This window comes from Hyperolius riggenbachi, chromosome 3 (genome assembly GCF_040937935.1).
Source record: "Hyperolius riggenbachi isolate aHypRig1 chromosome 3, aHypRig1.pri, whole genome shotgun sequence".
NCBI classification, from domain to species: Eukaryota; Metazoa; Chordata; class Amphibia; order Anura; family Hyperoliidae; genus Hyperolius; species Hyperolius riggenbachi.
Window position 1 is genome coordinate 72,947,503 of NC_090648.1, and position 15,397 is coordinate 72,962,899.

At 44.8% G+C, this 15,397-nt stretch overlaps 1 protein-coding gene across 2 annotated transcripts in view; it reads left to right on the plus strand.

Annotated features, from left to right (window-relative positions):
* Positions 1–512: 512 nt before the first annotated feature.
* Positions 513–15,397, plus strand: part of LOC137562734 (sphingosine 1-phosphate receptor 1-like) — a 48,564-nt gene continuing 33,679 nt past the window's right edge. The window contains exon 1 of one of the 2 annotated variants that reach the window (XM_068274373.1): positions 513–687. The gene's annotated coding sequence lies outside the window, so the exon portion shown is untranslated. Of the gene's footprint in view, positions 688–9,858; positions 10,161–15,397 lie in introns of those variants that run through there. The other variant, XM_068274375.1, reaches the window with a different exon arrangement.

A 15,397-nucleotide genomic window follows, 5' to 3' on the forward strand; every position in this document is an offset into this window, starting at 1 on the left:
CGCAGGTTCACTAGCGGCTCTCTGTTCGGGTTAAGGCAGAAATAGCCGAACCTGATCGTATCTGCTCTACTGTGCAGGCGCGAGTCCTTTGCGCCTGCGCAGTAGAGCGGATACGATCAGGTTTGGCTATTTTCACCTTACCCAAACGAAGAGCCGCAGGATCGTGGAGAGGTAATTATTACTCACGCCTGCGCTGTCTTTTCAGGATTTGTCGAGGGGCTTTCAGGGGAGCCAGCGCTGGATTCCCCCAAGCTGCAGAGGACGGGGAAGCCTCATTGGGACCCTGAGGCTTCCCCCTTCCCAGGAAAATATCCCCCATAGGATTTTTTTTTTTCGTTACAGGGTCTCTTTAAGTAACACAAGGAGAATGAGATGGCTGAATAATGGGAAAACTCCAGGACAGACTCGCAGAGGGCAGTGTGAGGGAGCAGGGGGAGGACTGCTGAGCACCACAGACTTGTGTCAGACACACAGAGGTTGAGGGAGGATAGCTTGTTGTAGGCGGACAGCCTATTCATATGTAAGCAGAACCCTAGTGTGGAGATGGGCAGGGCAAAGCTCAGCTCTGAATCTTAGTTGAGAAGGAGGTCTCAGTCTTATCTGTTGCCTGTAGCAGGCACAGCACTGGGGTCTCCCTCTCTCTCTCCCAGAAGTTTGGATTTAGCAGACACAACTTTGCTGAGCAAGGTAAGCCTCACTGTCATTCTCTCTTCTGTATTCATCACTGGATACAAACTTTTTATGAAGTGTTTGTTCCCCACTTGGGTCCTTCATGCTCTCCTGACAGCCTGCAGCACACTGGAATGCAGCCTGCATGCCCCATGTCCTTCCAGTCCACCGCTTCACTGGGGATATTCAATACAGATGTGCCATAACTTCCATATAGATTCTGCAATTTAGAGTGTAAGTTCTGCAGGCGGTCATGCGTTCCCCGCGCTCCGCAAATGGTCCCTTCCCACCGCCGCATCCACTTGTCACCTCTTGTCTGGAAGGATTAAGTGATGGATGGGCATTACCTCATCGTTCGCTTGGCACAATAGGCAGATTAGCGGGAGAAATCGCTGTTTTTCCTGGAAGTTCTCTGAGGATGACTTATTCAAACAAAAGAAAACTGAAGCCATCTAAAGCAGCCCTCTAGTTTCTGCACTTCTGGTACCAACCAATCAGGATTTCTCTTTTTTTATCTCATCAACTTACCACCTTGTTCTGGTTGCTATGGGCAACCGCACTGCTTAACGTAAAGCTGAGATGAGTCAGAAGAGAAAAAAATTATTCATACCTGGGGCTTCCTCTAGCCCTTTCCAGGCTGATCTCTCCCTCACCGTCCTCCTGCGCTGCCCGGATCCTCCGCAATTTGCCCTGGAAAGTCCTCGTGTCAGGGATGTACTGCGCATGTGTGCGTGTCCCTGTCGTGTCTGTGCCTGCGCCGACTGGCCCTGACTGGAGGATTTTCCGGGGCAATTTGTGGAGGATCCAAGACTCGCAAAAGGACGGTGAGGGAGAAATCATCCTGGAGGGGGCTGGAGGAAGCCCCAGGTATGTATCATTTTTTTTCCCCTCCCCCATTTCAAGTACACTTAAATATTACTTCTGTCAGGGTCAGTTTATAATAGGCTGATTGCTGCACGTGTAATTTGCTGATGATTGAGGCTAGGTAAGGTTCACAGCGTTGCGGCGTAATGGTCGCTTTGTAACGTGGCTTTCTGCACTGCAATGCACCACCTATGTGAAATTCACAGTGCGGCCGTTGCGGTGAGATCTAATGGCGTGCAGCACCCCAATTCACTGCATGAAGTGTGTTGCCGCAAAACGTGCGTGTTAACAGTGATGGTGAAGCATCATTTTTAATTATTGTACGATCACCATGTGCGACACAATGGACAGATAACATGCAGCACGACTTTCCCATTCCATTGCGCTTCTGCTGATACAGGGAACGCAACTAAACTCCCACTGTGAACCTAGCCTTGCTGACAAAAAAAAGTGCAGCTTCAGGGCTTTTTTACACAGAACGCAGTGCAAATGCAACGCAAACATAATATACAGATGCATAGCAAACACAGCTGCAAACTCAAAATCCAAACACAGCAGAACAGAACCTGCTATATTAGGAAAGGCGCAATGCAATTCAAATGCATCTAAAACCGTTCTGCAGGCAAGCCCAAAGTCATCCTTATTTGTGTGTTGGTTTAACACCTACTAAATTCTACCAAATATCTTCCTCTCATGGTCGTTTCCCTTTTTTGTTTTTTGTTTTTGCTTTTACTGTATTCACTGGAAAACATATCTGCAAGTCCAGATGCGGATCTCGCTTTTCTGTAATGACTCCCTGTGAAGATATTTATAAAAAAAATGTTCTAAGTCCAGATAAGCCCCAGATTTGATGGTCGCTGACCGCATATTTGCTTGGTTAGCTCAGTTTGCGACTGCTGGTTTTCATATGGAGCACGTAGACATGTGAGATAAAGATCTTTAGCAAACCAACGATCAAATTGTAGATAATCTTCATAAAACAGTTTGTAATAGAACTCCAAAAATAGCAAAAAAGATATATATCAATTTCTCAAAACCACTCCAGTGGATACGTTCTGCCGACAATCGTCCTTTCCTCAAGGTGTGTATGAGATCGCCAGATATTTATTAACCCATGTAAAGGTGCCCATTATTGGTACAATTTTTCCTTCAAATTCGTTCTTTCGAAGCACTTTTTATGATCGAATTATATAGAAAACTGTGCCTTTTGCAGGGAAAATCGATGTGATACTATTCTTTTGTCAATTGGAAAAGGAAAAATTATCGTTCCAAAAGTTGGACTTTATGATCTAGTCGGAATATAAAACCTTCTTCTAATGGGAACAATTGATAATTGCCTTCTGATTAGTTATGATCGTTCAAATCGCGCCAAAAGATTGCACCTGATGAAAAAATTGGACCATTCATGTGCACCTTTAAATTGACTGGGTCTTTTGCATAAACTGACCGATTGCATGCGTTAGAACGATCTGTCGTTCAAACCTTTCTGCCAAACCTTTGCAGTAGACCTCATTTTCCAAAGACTTCAATCTCACGTGTATACGCAGCTTTACAAATATCGTTGCTGTCACGATTGGATGCCTTTAAATGCAGATCTTCCTGAATCTAACCGTTCTTTATCAATCGATTCCCTAAGTTTTTGGCACTTGGCCCTTTTGTCTCTGGCGAGAGACAACAAGAATGCTGCGAGGAACAGGTTCTCTTTTCCTCTATGTACGAAATCATTTGAGTAAATATTATTTCACCAGTAAAACATATTTATTCTGTAGTTATTAAGTATTGTTCAGCTACAGTGACAGGATCTAACTGTTCTGTTACCGTTATCTCTTTGGGCCCGTTCACACCTAAAACGCCTAGCGATTACAGCTAGCGTTTTGCGGCAGTGATTTTTCCGCAATTAACGTGGAAAAATCACTGGACACTGTAGCGGTTTGGGAGCGATCGCAAGTAGCGGTTCTATACATACTAATGGAGATTGCTCCGGAATCGCCGGCAAACTGCTGCATGTAACATGTTTGCAGTTAACAGTAACCGCAAACGCGGCAGTGAGAACACTGCCATAGTGTTACATGTGCTAGCGGTTTATAAAGACCGCTAACAGTTTGCTTTGAGCGGTATCGCGCGATTCCCGCTCAAGTGTAAGCAAGAAGTTAGAGTAGCCGTCAGGACTGTGTTTGTGTTCCGGCAGAGCAGAGGCTGGAAGAGCTCTTGTTTTCTGCTTGTTGTAGGTAACGGGATAAACATATACATGTTTTATGCCTGTATGAGACGTATCAAGCTTCAGTCTTTTGTTCTGATACTCCCAGAGCTCATTCAGTACAATGCAAGTCTGGGTATGCAATGTGCAGTAACCTCATACAAACCTAACTGGATTTCCCCAGCCTTTATTAGTGCAGAGCTGTCAGAACAGTGAGTGAAAATGAATTCTGAGTGCTTGGGTAAGCCTCATACAGACGCTAGGCTAAATCAAGGTTGTTGGCCAACGAATGACAAGTCGTAAGATAATCAGTGCATCATTTACCTGATCAATCAAAATTGGATGTGTGTATGCGCCTTAAAGAGGAACTCCAGCGAGAATAATGTAATAAAAAAAGTGCTTCATTTTTACAATAATTATGTATGAATGATTTAGTCAGTGTTTGCCCATTGTAAAATCTTTCCTCTCCCTGATTTACATTCTGACATTTATCACATGGTGACATTTTTACTGCTGGCAGGTGATGTCAGTGGAAGAAGACGCTGGTCACGCTGCTTGCTTTTTTGGTAGCTGGAAACAGCTGTTATTTCCCACAATGCAACAAGGCTCCCACAGTGTGATGTCAGAACCCTGGTCCTGACATCACACTGTGGGAGGGGTTTCACCACAATATCAGCCATATAGAGCCCCCTGATGAACCGTTTGTGAAAAGGAATACATTTCTCATGGGAAAGGGCGCATCAGCTACTGATTGGGATGAAGTTCAATTCTTGGTCACGGTTTCTCTTTAAGTGTGTAACAGGTGTGTTGTTTGTTCGTTATTGTGCATACAGTGTCATTCCTATCCTATGTTAAAGGGGAACTGAAGTAAGAGTTATACGGATATATGTAAAAAAGAAGAACCGAGAGCCAAATATAGTGTAGTAGGTTAAGACAATGGGTAAATGTAGAAGAGTACAGTGATATACTCACAAACCAGGGTTACCTCCAGGCAACCACTGTATGGGCAGGTGAGGAATTTAGCCTGTCCTCACTCAGGAATAAGAAGTCGCTCTCTGTAGACAGGAAAAAATTGGGGTAACCCCCTCCACCAAGGGTGGATATTAAGTATAGCGTAACGAGGACAGAGGCGCCAAAAGAGTAAAAACAGTAATTAAAAGTTTTAAAAGAATTGCTTAGGAGGCAGTGGTGGACTTACCTCTCACAAGCAGACACAACAAGCTGTGTATTCAGAAATAAAAAGATTTATTGGTACACTCCGGGGTGTACCAATAAATCTATTTATTTCTGAATACACAGCTTGTTGTGTCTGCTTGTGAGAGGTAAGTCCACCACTGCCTCCTAAGCAATTCTTTTAAAACTTTTAATTACTGTTTTTACTCTTTTGGCGCCTCTGTCCTCGTTACGCTATAAGAGTTATACGGAGACTGCCATATTTATTTCCTTTAAATCAATACCAGTTGCCTGGCAGCCCTGCTGGTCTATTTCTCTGCAGTAGTATCTGAATAACACCAGAAACAAGCATGCAGCTAATCTTGTCAGATCTAACTTTAAAGTCTGAAACACCTGATCTGCTGCATGCTTGTTCAGGGGCTATGGCTAATAGTATTAGAGGCAGAGGATCAGCAGGAAAGCCTGGCAACTGGCATTGCTTAGATGGAAATAAATATGGCAGCCTCCATATATCTCTCTCTTCAGTTGTCCTTTAAGGCTGGATTCACAGGAGTCAGTTGCATAATGCACGCATTAAAATGAGAGTGAACTGTGAACTGCAATGGAGACTGGACATAGACTAACGGACAACTATAGCGAGGGGAATATGGAGGTGGGTTCTTTGTGGAAGACAAAAAGGACACAGAGAGACCGGGAGCCCGATCTAGTGTATTATCAACAAAACACCAGAGTATATATGTACGTGAGACGAAATATACTCACAAGGTTTAGGTTGCTATATATATGCAACCACTTGTGATCGCGTGTGAGGAAGTACCGTCCTCACTCGGCCTTGCTTCTAGTAGTGTGGTAGGTCGCGGCTCCTCATAGGAAAAATGTGCCCCTGGAAACTGCCTTCCAGGAATGCACGCCCCTAGGCAGGGGTAGGATGAACTGGGAGAAGGGTAGGAGGCGCCCGTGGACTTATAACTGTTACTTCAATAATGATTAGAATAAGGTATTTAATTTTCCTACCTTATATCAGTAGATACGCACAATAGTAGTAGTAATTTCTCAAGCTTTATTTGGGCACAATTGACAACGCGTTTCGCGGCCACGCCGCTTCCTCAGGTCTATAGGTGTGCCTACAGTGTCCACACTTATGTCCTGGGCGCCATATATGGACTATATGGCGCCCAGGACATAAGTGTGGACACTGTAGGCACACCTATAGACCTGAGGAAGCGGCGTGGCCGCGAAACGCGTTGTCAATTGTGCCCAAATAAAGCTTGAGAAATTACTACTACTATTGTGCGTATCTACTGATATAAGGTAGGAAAATTAAATACCTTATTCTAATCATTATTGAAGTAACAGTTATAAGTCCACGGGCGCCTCCTACCCTTCTCCCGGAATATGGAGGTAGCTTTTTTATTTACTTTTAAACAATATCTGGCAGCCCTGCTGATCTTTTTGGCTGCAGTAGTGTCTGAGTAACGCCAGACATAAGTATGCAGCTAGTCTTGTCAGATCTGACAATATTGTCAGAATCACCTGGTCTCCTGCATGCTTGTTCAGGGTTTATGGTTAAAAGTATTAGAAGCAGGGGATCAGCAGTATAGCCATGTCACTGGTTGGTATTGCATATGGCAGCCTTCATATACCTCTCGCTACAGTTGTCCTTTAACGCAAAGCCTGCATGCAGTGAGTTACACAGTAGTTAGACTAATGCGGTCAGTTACAATTCAGTACTGTGAACAGGCCCATAGAATTGTATGGGCAGTGAGTTGACATGCAGAATTATTCTGCAACACAACTGCAACTAGGCCTCAAAGCGGACCTGAACTCAGAACTTTTTCTCTGCTCTAAAAGATAAGCAAGAGCATAATTACCTTTAAACAAAAAATATTTATTTGTTACAGCTAATACAAATCCTGCAATAAATCTTCAGCGTGTCTACTTCCTGCATTCATGGAAGCAGATATGGGGTTAACATCCTGTGTTTACAAATTAGCTGCTCTGCCGATGCAGCCAGCTGACACCACTGAGAGATCAAATTGCACTTGTGATTAGTCACAGATGAGGGGGTATTAGACAGGCTAAACTCTGTAAATACACACAGGTTGCATTTCTCTCTTATTGGAAGCCAGAATTATTGTTATCTTATCCGACTGACTACCTTAAACTTCTGATGCCGCGTACACATGTGAGATAAAAATCATTGAAGACTGAACGATCGATCTGCAGATAATCTTTATAAAATAGTTCGTTAAGGACCTCTAAAGATAGCGACAAAAGATATTTGTCTTATAAATACATCCGGATATGGTCTGACTGCCACCAATCGTTTGTTCAACAGGATGTGTATGAGATCGTCAGATATTTCTTTTGTGTGGACAGCGCATGTGTGGACAGGAGTAAATAATGTAAAAAAGTATTTTTTTGGGTCTTTTGCATGAACTGATCCGTCGGTCAAACCTGCCTGCCAAACATATGCAGCAAAACAATTCCCCTTTTTCAAAAGATTTTCATCTCATGTGTGTGCTTCGAACCAGGCCTCTCCCCTCTGTAAGATCATGACCCTCGGCCAGGTGGGGATCTTCTGTGCATGCACAAGCGTGCTGCGAGCCTCTCGTGACCTCAATTCTCTCTAAGCTGCGCAAGCGCAGAGCACTCCCGGCGACCGGAGTGCGATAATGAGAGGCTCGCCCGTGCATGCACAGAAAATCCCAACCTGAGTGTTCCATCAGAATCAGAATCAATTTTATTTTGCCAAGTAAGTTTGCACTTACAAGGAAATTGTCTTGGCAGTTGCTTAACAAACACAAACAAAAACAATGCAAGGACAGACAGTGTGTATATTACAAGTCAAGGACATTATGACCATCTTCTGGCCGGCGGGTACACTCGACGTCACACAACATTCGCAAATGGGAAGTCAAGTAATCGCGGTACTTTTTGCAGAGTTGTCGAAGATCTTAAAGATCTGCCGTGACAGTGGTTATTGTTGCACGTCACTAAACTTTGTTCACATGATTGCGCAAGACGCAAGATTGTAGAAACGATCACTCGTTGCTCGACAAATCGCCGGTGGTCGGAAGAAATCATTGGGAAAATCGCATAGTGGGTACAGCCTTCAGGTTCAGTAATCCTTCCGTGTATTTTTTTTTTTCTTCAGAAATCTTGTCTACTAATAGCAAAGGTTTGCAGCCTCGGTCTGGTCCACAGATGACCACAGCCAGGACTGATGACAGGCTAGTAAACTCGCAGCCATACAGTTGCAGTCACGTGCAGCGCCTTCTGGGAGAGCTTTTGGTGAAGGATTCAGGCTGTCGTAGATTTATTGCAGAACGTTCTCCTCTTAGCTGCACGCACGGGGCAGCCATAGCATGGCTGCAGCTCACTATCCATGTAGCCATCCACACTAAAGTTTGCAGATACAACCCAGATAATGATTGTTAGGCCCTATGTACGCTTCACCGCAACGCGCCCCATTTTGATTATGGGCTGCAAAACGATGCACCTCAATGCAGCTCAACACATTAAGTGCAAATAGGGCTTAAATGAAAAGGTTTGCTGGATCCACTCAGGTCAATTTTACTCTTATTTTTTGAGTTGCAATGCCCCTGCCACATTGCATTGCAACGCAAAAAATGTCGATCATATGACTCTGCGGCAGAGTGCGCTAACAGAGTCATATGCATAGCGCCACCCCCTGCTCAGTGACACACTCCCTGCTGGACAGGAAGTAAGTCACTGGGGATCCCGCGCTTTGTCTTTATACTACATGATGCGTCGCCTGTAGACTTGCATTACCCCAAGTTCTGAGCGTTAAGTGCTTGCGGTAGCACTCTGAAACCCTTATGTCGGGTCAGGTACTTCCAGCGCATAGCAAAGAACCGCAATATGTATGAAAGTCTCCAAAGACTTCAATCCCCTTGCGGTAAAATAAGGTAACGCAATGCAGATGTGTTTGGGTATGTGTGCGCACACAAATTCTAGTTGTTATCGGTGAAGCTTTTTAACCTCTTGAGGACAACAGTGCTGAACCCCCCAAAGACATAGGCCATTTTTTTGTGAAATTGGCCACTGCAGCTTTAAGGCCAAGCTGCAGGGCCACACAACACAGCACACTAGTGATCCCTTGCAACCCCCCCCCCCCCTTTTCTCCCCACCAACAGAGCTCTCTGTTGGTGGGGTCTGATCGCCTCCCTTGTGTTTATTTTTTTAATAAATATTTATGTTGGTTTTTGTTTTTGTTTTTTTATTAAAATGTATTGTTTATTTCTTCCCCTGAAAAACCTCCCTCCCCCAGCCAGCCAATGATGCGATCGGCTGTCATAGGCTTCAGCCTATGAGAGCCAATCGCTCTCCTGTGTGCCGGGGGACAGCCGTGTTACACGGCTGTCCCCAGTACATCGCTGCTGATCGCAGCACTGTACAATGTGTAAAGACGGCGGTATCACCGTCTAACAGTCTCCCGAGCGGCGATAGCCACTTGGAGACTGAACGCAGGCTGCGCGCAATCTCCTGCAGTAGTCGGCCCCAGGACTTGACGCCGTTAGGCGGTCCTGGGGCTGCCGCCGCGGTCACGCCCATTGGCGTGGGGCGGTCTTTAGATAGTTAACGTAGTTTAGAGTCGTTAGAAAAAAAACCATTTTCAGACCATTTAGCTGTCACCACTGAGATCAGGTGGCAGGCTCCGCTTTGCTGTGCCCCCCCCCCCCCCCTCCAGCTCTGGAATAAACACACAGGCTCAGCTGAGCTCCTAACCTGCTGTCTGCAGTCTGATGATAGTCACATTGTATTTATGGGGCAGCCTCCCACCCTGAACAAACAGTAGAGAATTGCTGGCTGGCATCATTTGAGATTTGCCAGCAGCCTGCATATTGGGTTTGGCTGAGTGTCATGCACTGTGCTATGGAGAGGGGAGGGAGAGGCCAAGCAGCAAGCTGCTCGCTGGACCTGGGGACAAAGCAGCATGCAGAAAATGTCCCCCGCAGGTTATTTTTTGTCACTGGTGTTTTAAAGACTGCAGAAGAATTGGGATGCCTGCCCTGTATAGATGTCAGAACGATTGCAAACGATTGCTTTGCTTGTCAGAGGTTTTATGTCTCTGCATAGCTTGAGGTTTGTAGCAGAGATCCTGGCAGCGATCACAGCTGGAGATTTGTGGCTACTGTAAACCTGTCTGTGTTGTGCACATAGCTCTGTGTATGATTTATCACTTGACTTCCCCATGTGTAGCATTGTCCTGTCTGGGAGAGGCGCAGATAAGGTGAGATTTATAATAGTGCACACTTAGGTTTACTTTACGCTAAGATTTTAATGAACTCACTAAAAAGCACATGCTGCATTTGTATGCATGCGCCCAGGTGATTCTAAAGCTAAACTTGCATGATTTAAAGGGAACGCGAGCCGAAGCTCGGGTTCAAAAAGAGATGCTCTGATGTCCCTGCTTACTCAGGGCGGGCCCCCGCCATATTGGGGCCGCCCTCCTTTTTCTGTTACAAGCGGGGCCATGCAGTAGCCGTGCGAACACAGCCGCGCATTCGCAGTAGCACCGAACCGCTCAAACACAATTCAAGAGGAGGTGCGGTGATATCATAGCTCCCAACTGTCCCTCTTTGGGAGCCCTGTCCCTCTGTCCCTCTTTCCTCCCCATTTGTCCCTCTTTCTGGACTCTGTCCCTCTTCTATATAAATATGGGTATTTCTCTACTAAAAAATGTGCTTGATTGACTCTAAACTATATGGGAGTGTAGACAATATACAAGATATACATATATATAATTACTTACTTAAAGGGAACCTTAACTGGCGAGCAAAAAAAAATTCACTTACCTGGGGGCTTTCCCAAGCCTCCCGCAGCCGTCCGGTGCCCGCGCCGGTCCTTCGGTGCCCTCCGGTCTCCCTCCGCCGCTAAGTTTCGTTTTCGGACGACTGCCAGTCGTCCTCGGGCCACTTCCGCATTCCTCGTCGTAAACTGCAGTAAAGCGCGCCGCATGACGCGTTTGGCGTCATGCACATGACGCGTTCGGCGTCATGCGGACGCGCTTTACTGCAGTTTACGACGAGGAGTGCGGAAGAGGCCCGAGGACGACTGGCAGTCGTCCGAAAACGAAACTTAGCGGCGGAGGGAGACCGGAGGGCACCGAAGGACCGGCGCGGGCACCGGACGGCTGCGGGAGGCTTGGGAAAGCCCCCAGGTAAGTGAATTTTTTTTTGCTCGCCAGTTAAGGTTCCCTTTAAATAAAATAAAACACATACACAACCTCCAAAGTGGCATTTAATTGGCCGTGGCCTTCTTTATTGGTTATTTAAAACACAAAGAGGTCCAAATAACTTTATTGAAATATATAAATATAAATATCAAAACTGTCATCAACGATCAAAACAGGTAAAAACAGTTCATTGTGATCCACCACTACGGTTCGGAACACTTGTAACACTCAAATTTTCCAAAAAAGGACCCCTTCACGAAATTCGTCCACACTAGCCTGTGTGACTTGAAGAACCAATAAAGCTTGACCACGACGAGCAATCGCTTTACCTAAAAAGGGGAAGGGTGGGTGGGGAGCTCCCCAGACCGCTCTGGACTAAAGGCAGATTATGCTGAGACGGACCCTTAATTTATACCCTGTACCTTGACCTGATAGGCTGCTGCAACATTGTATGAGCCCCAGCAACACCTGGCAGACTACCTACTGCTCACCTGCCGACCAATCACCAGATGAGCTACATTTTTTCACCCTGCAACCTGTGCCCAGTGACCTGACCAATCAGCAGCGCAGTTACCTCACAGCTTAACTTCAATGTTAAATTTTATGACAGGAGAGCCCCTTGTAACACAAACCCTTCTAATTGTCACAATCCCATGTAGGGCCTATTTTATTAGATTATTGGCCCTTCTCATTCCTATCCTTTAAATTGATATACAGTATTTCTAATTTTCAAATGTTAATATGAAGGAAAATGAACCAGGATAGAAAGAACCAGTGTCGTTTGAGTTATAAAACAACATATTTTTCTTATGAAATCTTCAAGGTAATTATGACTAGAGGTTTGCCGGGGGCGTGATCAGGGGTGTGGCTTAAGTGTCCCTCTTTCTCATCTCAAAAAGTTATTAGGTATGCTGATATGATTAGTGACAATGCCTTGTCGCTAATCTTCTAGGGGGCTACTAATGTTCTATTAATTATCAGTACTACACATACAAATCTTTACATCATACGTTTTTTTTTCACTTCAGTGTCACTTTAAGGTTCCTCCAAAATGTCAATGCTATTCTATATACACCAAATGTAACATAAAATTCAAAATTCTAACACCATAGGCTATAGTTTAAGTACAATTCTAGTTTTTCCTTTGCCAGTGATGTCCCTTGTGGTCAGTGAGTGTTGCTATTTGTTCCTCACCGGAAAACAGCAGTTACATGCTAAACACATCACATTGCATTTAAATGGCATATTATTGGCTATGTCACAATGCAGATTGGATTGTGCTGTTGGCCGCATGCTACGAGGCAATAACAATTGTGGTTTATTAACATCCAACCAGGTCTCTGCTTAGTGTAAATGAGGCTATTCAGAGATGCTGCCTGCAGCTACAATCTGTTTTCTGTGACCTTTTGTTAGTGGCCTCTCCAAAGAGCCTATTCTGTACAGAATGCAAAATCCACAGATGGCTGAACAGTTATATCCAAATGATGATGAAAACAGATACATAATCAGTTCTTTTGCTGGTTTTGTGATGTGCTGGTAGATATTAATTGGTCCTGCACATGTCACACCATCTACAGGTGCAGCTAACTGATAGATATATACAAGGGCCCGCAGGACGCGGATGAGAAATTGATCATAATGATTGATTGCTCAAAAGCTTGCTTGTGGATTGGCTCATGTACAGTAGATACAGCCTTAAAGGATATCCGAGATGAAGGATAAGAACTAGCTTTACTTACCTGGGTCTTCTTCCAGCCACTAGAAGTCATTTGTGTTCCTTGCCTCAGCTCTGGTATTCTCCCATCTCCCGCTAGCAGCCTCTGAAGGATTGCCAACCTGCTGGAGAGCTGAAATGCAACATGGAGGGCAGCGCACAGAGGCGCGCAATAAGAGTAAGTTAACCTGTCTTCCTGGCTTCTTCCCCCTCCCTCTGCCGCATGTCATGTTGCAGTTCACAGATGGGAGGGAGGAGCCAGGAAGCCTGCGCATTCACAGAGAGGACCGGCAGGCTTCCTGTTCCGGAGCACAGCGTGACTTTATGTTAGAGTCACGAGATCCAATGTAATTTATAATGGCCAGCCGGAGAGCAGGAGCGCTTACATAAGGGGCCGGTGAGTGTCTCCTCTTTACCAAATAGCCGTGGGCATGCTTATATTAATACCCACGGTGTCTGCTCAGGCTCCCTATAAGCATTCGGAACAGTGGTAAGAATCGGAACGCTCATCCCTAGCCCCCAACTTCGAACCTTTCGCCCTATAAAGGGGTCCATCCTCCAGATCAGATGTTTTTTGTGGCTATACATGTTATAGGTGTAAAGGTCGTGTAAAGGCTCATGCACACCTACAAACAAACTGTCCAACTATCTTCCACACTTGTCTGTTGGAAGATAAGTTGGGTGTGTGTACGGCTGGCAAACAACCAGATGACTAACTGATAACAGGTTGTTTGCCAGAGCCAACCGAAGGATCAATCTGACCAATTATCATGCAGGTTGGAATGTGTGTACAAGTCTATTGAACAACTTTGTTGATTTTGAATGCGGACATTTTGTGCAGTTTGTCATTTAGCTTACACACATAGGGCTTGATTCACTAAACCGTGATAACTCAAATATCACACCTTATCAACAATACCACACTTTATCAAAGATTTCACACCTTATCAAAGTTTTCACACCTTATCAAAGATATCACACCTTATCAAAGTTAACGCGCCTTATCAGAGTAGCATAGTGAGCGCTATGAACCCACAGGGCCTCAGGGCAGGACGAGTGCCATTGCCAATTAGCAGGCATTAGTGCATAACGCTCATTATGCTACGCTGATAAGGCGTGGTAACCTTGATAAGGTGTGATATCTTTGATAAGCTGTGATATCGTTGATAAGGTGTGATATTTGAGTTATCACGGTTTAGTGAATCAAGCCCATAGTATTTAAGTGAGTTGTGAGTTGGTTGGCGTGTGTGTGTATACACGTCAGGTAAACAACTAGTTGTGCAGTTGGTTGTGCATTAAGTTGGACGTGTGTATGAGCCTTTAGTGACACTTGTTTTATGATCCTTGCAAAAGGGGCCCCCAGGCTGTGCGGATCGCCGAGGGGAGGTGAGGGAAGGGGTGAGAACACTGGGGAAACCCATCAAAGTTTTGCTAAGGGGGCCCCATGATTTGTAGTTCCGCAACTGCCAGTACGGCATTCCAGAGGAGTTTAGGCAGGAATTGTTTCAGGCCTTGATAAAGTACCTGGTCATTGTTTATTTCTGCTGATGTGGGCCATTTCACTTGTGCGGATGGAGGGGGAGCAGATCTGCATAAAACCTTGGAAGCTTTTCGTACACATTAAACTAAAACATCTGCTGAACCAGGATCAGTAAAATAATCCCTCTTCCTGGTTTATCGCTCCATAATTTGGCCTGGCAGGTGAAATGAAGTGTGGATTTGCATATTACTCGCTAGGAGAACCAGATTTCTATCTCAACAGACCATACAGAAGGTTCCTGGAGGGTTCCTGAGAGGCTGGAGAAGTATCGGTTAGGAAGGCCTCACGCGGGAATACTGAAATAACGAAACTTTCAGCAAGTCTCACTATGGTTCTATAGGATGACATGTTGTTAGTAGGGATGCTCGTTCAGATTACGTGGAGTTGAGATTTCCGTGGAAATTGGATTTCTGCAACTCAGCAATTTTAGCCCAATCACAGAACTCGGAAGCATTGGACCAATCAGAGAATGCAGAATTTTTCTGCAAAATTTTAATTTTCGACCAATCACAAGACTGATTTTCCCTTTTTCGGATTTCCATTTTTTCCGATTTTTATTTTTTTTTATTTTTTACATTCTCTGATATTAATAAAATACTCCTCGAAAATCGTAAAACAGAAAAACGTAAAATTGGAAATTTTGTGAAATCGGGAATCAGTATTTTTCGACCATCCCAGGTTGTTAGCCGCAATGCATTAATCACTGTGACATTTCTATTGTCTACTAACTGTATATTATATAACAGCGTATTTTATGTACCCATGTGCCTTTTGCTGAATGACAGGGATTGGCCAACATGCGTAGTGATGATGAGTGGTCATGTGATCAGACCTCCAGATGTGCAGAGCTGGCTTCTAGCTGCCTCCGCCTCAGGTCAGCACACTGACTGACACACAATGACCTACCCCACAACATTTACATAGGAAAGGTGCACAGGCTGAGGAGCCCACTGTACCAAACCTATCCATTTCCTTGCAAATTTCCAATTGAGATGTAAACTTGCACATATAATTGGAAGCATAATAATGCTTTTTCTG